The sequence below is a fragment of the Protopterus annectens genome, chromosome 3.part0 (genome assembly GCF_019279795.1).
Source record: "Protopterus annectens isolate FY-2018-M chromosome 3.part0, PAN1.0, whole genome shotgun sequence".
NCBI classification, from domain to species: Eukaryota; Metazoa; Chordata; order Ceratodontiformes; family Protopteridae; genus Protopterus; species Protopterus annectens.
This window is the reverse complement of record NC_056731.1, coordinates 166,136,156-166,146,732: the sequence shown is the minus strand read 5'-3', so window position 1 is coordinate 166,146,732 and position 10,577 is coordinate 166,136,156. Positions and strand designations below refer to the sequence as shown.

The 10,577-nt window shown below is 35.3% G+C and overlaps 1 protein-coding gene across 1 annotated transcript in view; it reads left to right on the top strand.

Annotated features, from left to right (window-relative positions):
- Positions 1-10,577, top strand: part of LOC122796295 — a gene marked incomplete in the record, with an annotated part of 1,783,369 nt that overhangs the window by 764 nt on the left and 1,772,028 nt on the right.

Here is a 10,577-nt window from a genome sequence, read left to right as displayed (position 1 = left end):
GGGGGTGCAGGAGGGCTTGCCTCCCTGCAGAAATGGGAAAAAAAAAGATTTTTTTGTTTTTATTTTTTTATTTACAGTAGACTCCCTCTTATCCAGCTTCTCTTTAACTGGCATCCTGTTTAACCAGCTACCAAATTTCTGCTGTAGCCCTAGCAAAAGACAGTAGTGAAGAACAACACTTCCACCTCCTCTGGGCTAAATAATGACAGACATTTGAGTTTTAGACTTCATATTCATTAGAAAAATGTAAACTAACACAAATCCTGTTACTGTAGTGGATTTATAACCTATAAATGCTATTTTGTATGCTTTTTCTGATCAACCAGCCATTCATTTATTCAGCCTAAGGTCCGGTCCTAGCAAGACCGGATAAGAGGGCGTCTACTTGTATTTACATTTCAAAGTTTCAAAACTTTGATCGTATGGTCTCAACTATAAGAAATTCAACATTTTGAAACTTTGAGATTTAGAAGTAGACCCCTTTTTAAACGACTCAGTTGATGATTGTTATAAGTTGCAGGATAGTCAAGTAACTGGTGAGATAATTTACATAGAAAGGTTAGCGTATGAAGATGAATAAAGTCAAGTATTTATGTAATTAATATGGCTAAGGAAGTTGTAGGAGTTATTCAGTATTCAACCTTGGATGAGATTTATACATTGTACACTGCATGCACTACACAATATTGAAACTTTCAGCTGCAGACATTTTAAAAGGGCTGAAGCTCAGATTCCAATTTATGATGGCAAGGATGTTGGTATATTTGCTACTGAAGAAAACATAACATATTGAGATGTTGTGTACAAGGCTTATCTTTGTATTAGTGGAGAGCAGGGGACTATCATTGTCAGATATCACAAGGGTCCGAATAACAGTGGTGGTGAAAAAGATGGTGGCAGTGTTAATTAGAATAACAGCTAAACTATTACTGCCTCAGTGGTATTTTATACAATTACTCAAGATGATTAATAAAAGCCACAAAATATTGTGCATACCCATTAATGGTGGTGTATTTATCTGGGTTAGTAGTATACTAGACCTAGACCTGTATATTTTAATATATGTTTATTTAGGAATTTATTATGTTTGTACTGGGGCATATGTGTATGGTAACAACCTAGCTGTGGAAATCCAATTCCACTTATGTTAACAAATGTAATTTTTATTTCTTCATTTAGGTTGGCTAGCACTCTGACAATGAAGGGGTTAAGTATGAAAATGCAGACCCCTTTCCTTGCTACATTTGACCTGAAACAATGATAGACATTAGATTGCAGAATTTGGAGGGTGCCTGTTAAATCTTGTAATGAGGTTGCCATATGAGTGCCAATCTCTATAATCTACAGGGGCAGAAGACCTTCACATTCTGTGTTTTTAAGACTATGAGAACTACTGAGGCTCCATCCTCACTCCATCCTCACTTGAGTGTTTATTATGAGTTTCAGAATTTGTATGTCTGACAGTATGACATTGCTTAAAAATGCATGGGAATGTGGAGCATTTTCTATTCAGGACCTAATAAAAACTATACTCTTTCTCTAGGTCCAGAGCAGGCTTTGCTAGGACTATTCTCCAGGGTAGAAAAGAAGGGACCTATGGGCAGACAATCCAAGATGGCCAAGAGGTGATCTTGATAGAAGAGTATGAAAGGCCAGAGGATAATAACTCACATAAATTCCTTTCGAAGCAAAGGTGCCTGACCATTAAAAGGATCTGATTCTTGCTTTGGCTTCAAATGGAATACATTTTCCACTTAGCGATTTCTAGTAGAAGTTTTTTAGTCTTAATACCTGCTGCATGTCCTCAGAAAACCAGTGCCTAAAAGGAATTAAAATTATATCATCCTGGCAGTAAGTTAAAGATGTTAGCAGTATATCAAACAACCTATGTCCTGTGTGAGTAAGTCTATCCTGTGACTAAGTTTGTGGTAATTGCCCTTAGCCAATTTGAGAAGAAGAGAGAAACTGTTGCCTGGGTCAAAAGGGATTTACCAGCATCATCTCTGGAGAGTCCCTCTGAATCTTTAGAAAACCCTGGCTATCACAGGAAATGTTTGAAATGCATTATGGGAACACCCCTTTCCATGGGAATGAAAAGGCATCTGTCTTCCAGTTTTTTTTTTTGTCTTTTGGGTTTCTAATACCATGATGAGAATGGACCCAATTCCTTCGTCAAAGTATGATTAAAGTTCATGAAATTAGTGAGGTTTCAATCTTTGATGTTAGCCAGAAGTGCTCTTTGCAACATCTGCAATGTGCCCAGTAATGAATCATTCTGCAATTTGTACAGAGTTACATGTAATGGTGACATATTTAAATACGATTGTAAATTCTTTTTTATAAGACACATTGCTCCTACTACTACTACTGGAACTGTCTGGGTATCTTTCTTCCACATTGCCCTCATTTCTGCATGCAAATCCTGGTATTTTATGACTTTGTGTGTCTCTGTCTACATAAGACACTGTAGTCACCAGGTGTAACAATTTCAATGATCAATGCTACTTTTGTCTTCTTTTCATGGACTGCTATATATGGTTTCTTTGCATCTATTTTTTGAACTGTTGGTAATGAATGATCCCATGTAATATAAACCATCATTTTCTATAATGCTTTGTGGCTCATGTTTCCAATGTTTTTCAGCTACTTCAGTATTATAATGTTTGCACAATCCCACATGCAACAGTCTTGCCACATTATTATGCCTTTCACTATATAGTCCTTCTGCCATTAGTATATCACAGCCAGCAACAAGATGTGCGACTATCTCCAATTCTGTTTTACAAAACCTACATTAGTCTGTTTCTCCCACATGTTCAATGGACTTTGTAAACCAACATGTACATAGTCTACTATCTTGGGTCGCCAATATTAACATTTGGTCTTTTGGTTTAAATTCACCTCTCTTTAACCATTCCTGCATTCGATCCTGATCAACATGAGGTTATTCCAAGAGTTTTCTATACTTGCAACTATATGCATTTTCCACATTTCTTGCATTCTCATCATATCCTTCACCTTATATTCTTTCTTTTGTTTTTTGGCACATTTATTTGCTGCCTGATTTTCATCTACTTCTTGTTTGATTTCCATTCCTGCTTTATGCCGATATACTTCTGCTAAACTAAGCAGGGAATTCATCTTAGACTTATTCTTGTCATGTTTCACAACTTTCACTACATTTGGGTCTTGTGAGATCAGCAGATATATATATACATATATATATATATATATATATATATATGTATATATATATATATATATATATATATATATATATATAAATATATATATATATATATGTATATATATATATATATATATATGTATATATATATATATATATATATATATATAGTCCCACGATTGCAGATCTATACATGTAATCAATTTCAAGGAGAACCATACCTCCTTCAGAACGGGGAATATTTTTATAAATCATTTAATGAGCATGAAGCATCCTTATTGTTTTCCTGTCCAACCTATCCAACATGTTTTGGGGTCAGGCAGTCACTCCAAAACTCTAAGTTAGGATAGGAAGAGCAAATTGGTTTATAGCTTGGACTTTGTTCCTAGATGTCAATGCTGTTTTCAGTATTGATTTAAAAGTCTTCTAAATATTCCTTACTAAGTTTTATTCACATTTGTTCATGTTTTATTGTTGATCCTTTATCAATTCCCAAATATTTATACACTCCCTCTTGCTCAAGTTCTTTTATATCACATACCTGCCCCAAACTGATGTTTACTTGGTGCTGCAGCTTTCCTGCTTTACTGGTTGCTTTGCACATTTATCAAGACCAAATGACATTCTTATGCCATCTGAAAAAATCTGACCACTTGTAGTTGTGCTTTCAATTCCTCATTTGAGGAACTATACAGTTTTAAATCATCTACAAAAAGAAGATGAGAAGTCTTTACACTTTGTTGTTTTCTGGGAGTCAAAATGTAGCCATGACTTAATCTGTTAAGTAGACAACTTAATGGGTTAAGGGCAAGAGCAGCGGTGACAAAGAGTCACCCTGGAATATCCCCCTTTGAATTTTTATCCCTGGAATAATAATTTGTCCTTTATCATGGCTTAACTGCAAAGTGGTTTGCCATTGGTTCATGGTCACTGTAATGTAATCAATCAGTATAGCGTGTATCGTATACATTTTTAAGCACCCTTTTATCCATGAATGTTGGATAATAGCAAATGCTTTTTTATAGTCTATCCATGCCATACCTAGATTCTTCCCCTTTTTATACTTTTCCACTATGACTTTATTTAACAACAAATGATCCTTTGTTCCATATGACTTTCTTTTATTACATTTTTGTTCTATTGCCATGATTGAGTTTTCTTTAAATGACTATAAACTCTGTTGGCATCAATTCCAGTGTGTAGTTTATACGTCACCAGAAGGCTAGTTAATGGTCTATAGTGTTTAGGATAGCTTGCAGGTTCACTCTTATGTAGGAGTATTGTTTTCTTATTGTTAACCAATCTGGTGTCTGGTCAGGATGCACATATAAATAGTTCTTACTCATGGCTAAATCTTATGTAAAGATGCTAATACTTTTAGTCAGAAGCTAGGTACTGCATCTGGGCCTGGGGTTTTCAATTAGAGCCTTTTCTTAGCTATTTCTATCTCTCTGGCTGTTACTTCATCTTATTTCATATGCTGTACATTTGAACTTATTCTTTTTTTTGCTTCTGTCCATTTAGCATCTTTGTTATATTCCACAGAATCTCCATAGATATTTCTCCAAAATGTATCTATTTTTTTTTCTGAGGGGTGTTTCGATTCCTTTTGCCTTGTTTCCCAGTTCTCTGTAATTTTGGGTCATCGGTAAATTGCTTATTTTGCACTTTTCCATTATATTTATCTGCATATCTTCTAAGTTTTTCTGCCTGTACTGATATTTTTAGTTTATTATTTGCAAGAGTGCACAACAGATCCTGATTTGTTCTAATAGAACACATTGCTTTTATCACGTCTATCTTTCTGAGTATTTTTTGTTGATCTGTTCCCTCTTCTATACTCTTCCAACAGTGACAATTCTTATCTTAATTGCTTTATAATTTTCTGTATTCGATACTTCCATGATGGCATTTGATTTTCTCCTTCCTTTCCCTTACTACCTTGTGTTTTTGTGGTAAGACTTTATCTGTTATTGATTTAGTTGCACAGTAATATATCCGATTTACTTCTGTTATATCACATGAGTCTCTATGGATAGTCCTAATTACTGTGTTCATTTGTTTTATTAAACACCTAACTTTTTTTAGTTTTATTGACTTTCTATAGTCTAGTTCTTTCATTGGTCTTAATATGCCTGTGCATTTCTATTAAATCAATCAACTCTTCTCTTAGATCATTTTCTTCTACATTGAGTGCACATTCTTTGTTTCCATTTCCTGTGGACATTTTAGAGCATCTTCCTGTGCCACATTCTCTTCAGTTTCATCCTGTGCCATCTGTTGCTCTTTTATATGGGAGCTCACAGGCCTATCACTCCATAACATTGACTGTGTCAGAGTTTCCTGTTCCTTCTCCTGCTGTGCAACTCCAACTACATGTTTGTACTGATTTCCTATGAAAGGTCCCAAAGTATTTTCATTTGGCAACTTATCAGATGGTTCCCACTCCACTGGTTTCTCCTTAATTTGGAGATCCATTGCTCAATCTTGCTGTGATGTTATCTGAGTTAGATTTTCTACACTAAATCCTTCACTTTGCAGGTAATTCATAACCTCAGTTTCATTTCTGTTTCTTTAACGTCTTCATTACTAACCCTCTTTTCTACTTTTCCTCTTTGTTTTCTTATTTTTTACGTTGTAAAATTGTTCATGTCTGGATGCTCTTGCCTTTATTTCTCTTCAAATATCTTTGGTGTGGCTCTTTTCATATTGATTAGGTTTGCTTTCTCCTTTGCATAAATACTGCACCATATTAAATCTCTTTTTCTTTCCCATGTCCAGATTTCTTCTTCAGATGTCTCCTGCTCATCGTTTCTCCTTACTTTTGTGACTCATTATTCCATCATGCTGTGATGTAACCTGTGTTAGACTTTCTGCACTAACTCCTCTATTTTTATCTTCTACTTTACTAATGTTGTATGTTCCCTCTTTGTGATCTTATTTTTTTTATTGTGACTTTTTCAATATCTGGATGCCTTTGCCTATATTTCTCTTCAAATATCTTTGGGACTGCCTTTTTTGTGTTGATTAATTTAGCTTTTTCCTTTGCATAAATATTGCACCATATCAGATATCTGTCTCTTTCCATGTCCATATTTCTTTTTTACACCTTTTAATACTCTCTATGTTTTGTTTTTTATACCTTCAGACTTCCTCAGTCACTTCTTTTTCCAAATGGCCCAAGGTTTCTTGGTCAACAAAATGTTTTTCATAAATCTGTTGTATTAATGAACACAATTGTTTTGAAGCTTCTGACAGTTTTTCTTGTGGAAGTATTTTTCTTTCATCTAATTTCTCTCTTAATATTTTTGTATATCTTCTGTTTGGAAATTCTGGGCTTCTTGCATAATAGTAACAATACATAATTTATTTCTTATCCTCAGTAGTCCACTCTGTTGCCTTTATGGCACTTATTTGGCCTATCATTGTTTGTGATTTTTGTAGACTGCTACTTCCTTCTACAATGGGGAAGGGTGCATCCTCCCTCTGGGCCTGGCCTAGCCCCATTGTAGGAATGTTTTCGTGTCTTGAGGATTCTATACTGTCATTTTTTCCAGTCCTGGCACCAGTGCTCCTAACAGGATTAGGCACTTTTTTATCTTGGGTCTTATGCTCCCAGCTATCTTTTTTTATTTTTTAACCTACTTCTATCCATGATTTATGCTATATAAAATACAGTCCATATACCAGTATCATCTTGGGGAGCTTTTGTGAAAAACAAGGTCCACCTCGTGAAGGTACTCATCAAGACTTAAGGATGATTTCAACTCCAGCAGTACTACGCTCCTTTGCTTGATGACTTATCATCTCTCCATATGTTTTACTGGTCTTTGAGTAAGGAGTCCTGAAGCAAAATTTCTTTAACTTTCTGGTCTGAATGGAGGCAAACAAAACACGAAAAAAAACAAGCCGAGAAATTACAAAGGCAACCAACAAGCCAAGATTTTAATCTATTTATTCACCAAATTAAGCGCTTTTGTTGGTTTATAACTCAGACTTCATCAGAATCCGGATTCTGGTAAAGTCTGAGTTATAAACAGATGAAAGCACTTAATCTGGTGAACAAATAGTTTAAAATCTTGGCTTGTTGGTTGCCTTTGTAATTTCTCTGCTTGTTTTTGTTCATGTTTTGGTTCCTGGTTCTGTCGTTTTGGTGATGGAGGCAAACAACTTGAGGGATTCCCCATAGTTGCATCAATTCTTGAAAGCTGCCTGGGTACAGCTTCTATTTGTCAGGGTCTGCCTTGGTCCTACTCAACTTGTCTGTTATAACATTATGCTCTGACAGAATGTAAGTAGCCTGGACAGTTAGATTGTACTGAGTTGCTAGCTCCCAGGCTGAACTGATGAACCACTGAATTTTTCTCATGTGATATCTGGACAAAGGAATCATGAGAAATGTTGAGGCCATCATTTCTATAATCCTGAGATATTCACTGGCAGATGCAAAGGTCTGACTGCAAAGTATCAGAAAATGTTCCTTGTAATATTGCACTTTTTCCTAAGGAAGCAAAGCTATCATAAGTTGTGTATCCAGGAGACATTCCAGAAACACTATCGTATGAAAGAGAATAAGGAAAGATTTATCTCTGTTCACCTGAAATCCCAGAGTAAGAAAAAGTTGTTTTACCCAAGCTAGAGATTCTTGACAGTTTGGCTAAGAATCTGCAAAAACTAGTCTCCAAAATATAGAAAAATCTGAATGCCCTGTAAATTGCAACGGGTTATTACAGGAGCCAGGTACTTTGCAAATACTTTTTGTGCTGTTGACAATACAAAGGGTAAAGCAGAGAATTGAAATTGAAAATGTAAACCAGACATAAAACAAAATGTAGAAAGCATCTGAAATCTTTGAGAATTGGAATCTGAATATCTTTTAAATTCACAGTAACTAGGAAACTTTGAGAAGGAATGAGAGGTAACATGATTATAGTGAGAACCATTTGAATTTTTCGGATTTTGGTGTGAAGAATTAGAAAATAAACATCTAGGATAGGTCTGTAGGTTCTTTCTTTTTTTCTCACTAAAAAGATTATTGATTAAAACTTTTCTATATTTGATCTGGGGAGTAGGTTCTATCACCCACTGAGATAGCATTTGATCTAAGACAGGAGTAAACAGGGATGTTTGATTTCACAGATACAGAGGAATTCCATAAAATGTGTAAGGAAATCCCACTGACAGTTGTTGCCTTTTTGAATGATTCTCAGGACCCAGATGACTGAAGTTATCTGATATCACAGAGGGACATGAAGACATATGATTTGTGAAAGTTTTACTGGAATGCCAGGGTGAGCAGGAGGAAAATGATAGGCCATGTAGTCAGTCAGTCTTTAAATTATTCTTGTTTTCTTTAAGGATTTCCCTTCTTTTTTTGAACCTACCAGCCATTGTTTTCTAAAAATGTGTTTGCCTGTTCGTTGCTGGAATTATTCCTTCTGTTTCCTATAAAAGGAAGTTGAGCTGGAAGGAACATTTATATTGTACTTTGGCATGGAGTTTTGAAAAATGTGGGTAACCTCCTGAATTAACTTTCCACCTTCATCATTTTATTTAGGGCCTCAGCAATTCTACCTTTTTATCCAAGAAAGTATTCAGGAGATTCAGGAGATCAACTCTGGGAAATTTTGAGACTGTAGAAAGCAAATCTCATCACTGAACCAGTGTCAGCTGCTACAGAAACAGCATCATTAGTGTCATGAAAACATTTTAGAGTGTGCTTGGTTACCTGAGACACAGAAAATAATGAATTCAGAGATGATTCAGTCTCTGAAGAAGGGAGGTCAGCAATTAAATTTCTCATACTGTCAAAGGAAGCCAGCAGAAACTTAGACATGTAAGCTTGACGATTATTCTGGAAACAAAGGTGAAATAAGTATAAACGTTCTTCCAAAATCTATCAAAAACTTTCCTATATTTGCCAGAAGAAATGGGGTTAACTGCCGTAAGGTGCTTGGAAAAAGATGGTTTTGACAGAGAAATCATTCCAGGGTCCAATGTAGGGTTTGAAAAAAAGAAATGTGTGATTTTAGGGAACCTTATACAGTTTACCTGACTTTCTTGGGGCAGATGGCACCCAGCATCAAATCCCCCAGCAGCAAATCATAATAACTTTTCTGGGACTCTGATATTACATTTTATTTCCACTGGAAAAAAAACTCCTTCACTCTAGCTATAGTATCAGAACAAGACAACTCTTAAGGTAGGGAAACTGAAGAAAATGATTTCCCATTTTGAGAAGTAGGAACTTGAGGAACACAGTCTACGTCTAACTCCTGTCACTTACACTGAGAATCAGAATCTGAGAGAAAATAAAATCTTTTCTTTCTTAAAAGAAATGAAGACTCAGAATATAAAAACTGAAAGGATTTAAATAAACCCTCAGAAAACACCAGCCTATCCTTTTTTAAACACCTTAATTAAATTATCACTTGTGACACAGGCACATTTACATTTATAAAAAGTAATCAAACTGTATTAACAAGTTAAAATTAACAAATATTATGCTTCACATATATTGCTGTATATCATATAACCTAAGCAACATTACATAAATTATTCAATTCCTGATCCTTTTTTAAACAAGAAACATATTTAATAAAGCATTACTTACAACATAATCAGTCATACATTTGTATAAATGAAAACAAACCAGACTGACACAATCCTAGTTGCAAGCATTTTACATCACAAACCATACTGACACACTCTCAGTTGCAAACATTATATATCACTTATCATCTACCCAATCATTTCAGTTAAACATTACATTGAAGTCCTGCCTTCTTTTAAACCTCATTACTCCTTTGTATGTATTGTTCCCACAGTTACCAGCCTATACTATTTGTCTGCCCAATATGACACAAAAATGCCTAAATTTATGTAAATTTTCCTATAAACCACACAGAAAAAGAACACCATGAAGAATGCTCCTTAACTTGGGAAACAAGCTCCTCAGAGTAGCAAATTAAAGGAACAAAGTCCCTCCTGCAGTGCTGACAAGAGTAGTTCTTACTTGCACTATCAACAACTTGAAGCCTGCAGGAAATACCACATTTTGATATCAAGAATGTTCTGAAGGTTTAACACACTAACCAATGACTTTATATTACTCTCCTCAAGCTGTATACAGATTAAGGTGCGTGGAAGGTACCTTAAAGCTTTAGAAGTAGGCCGGCCATCCTTTCCTTGGCAGGATATGTCCCATATAGCTTACACTACTGCAACAGTGATCTGATGATAAACACCCTTACCTATTGGCTTAGGCTGCCTTAAATGACTGAGGCAGTCTGAGACTGAAAGTGAAAGAAGGAATTAACACATGGCTGCAGAAACATGAGGGTGGGACCAAGTTTTTTTTTTCTTTTAAGTATATTTTTTCAAGCACTAT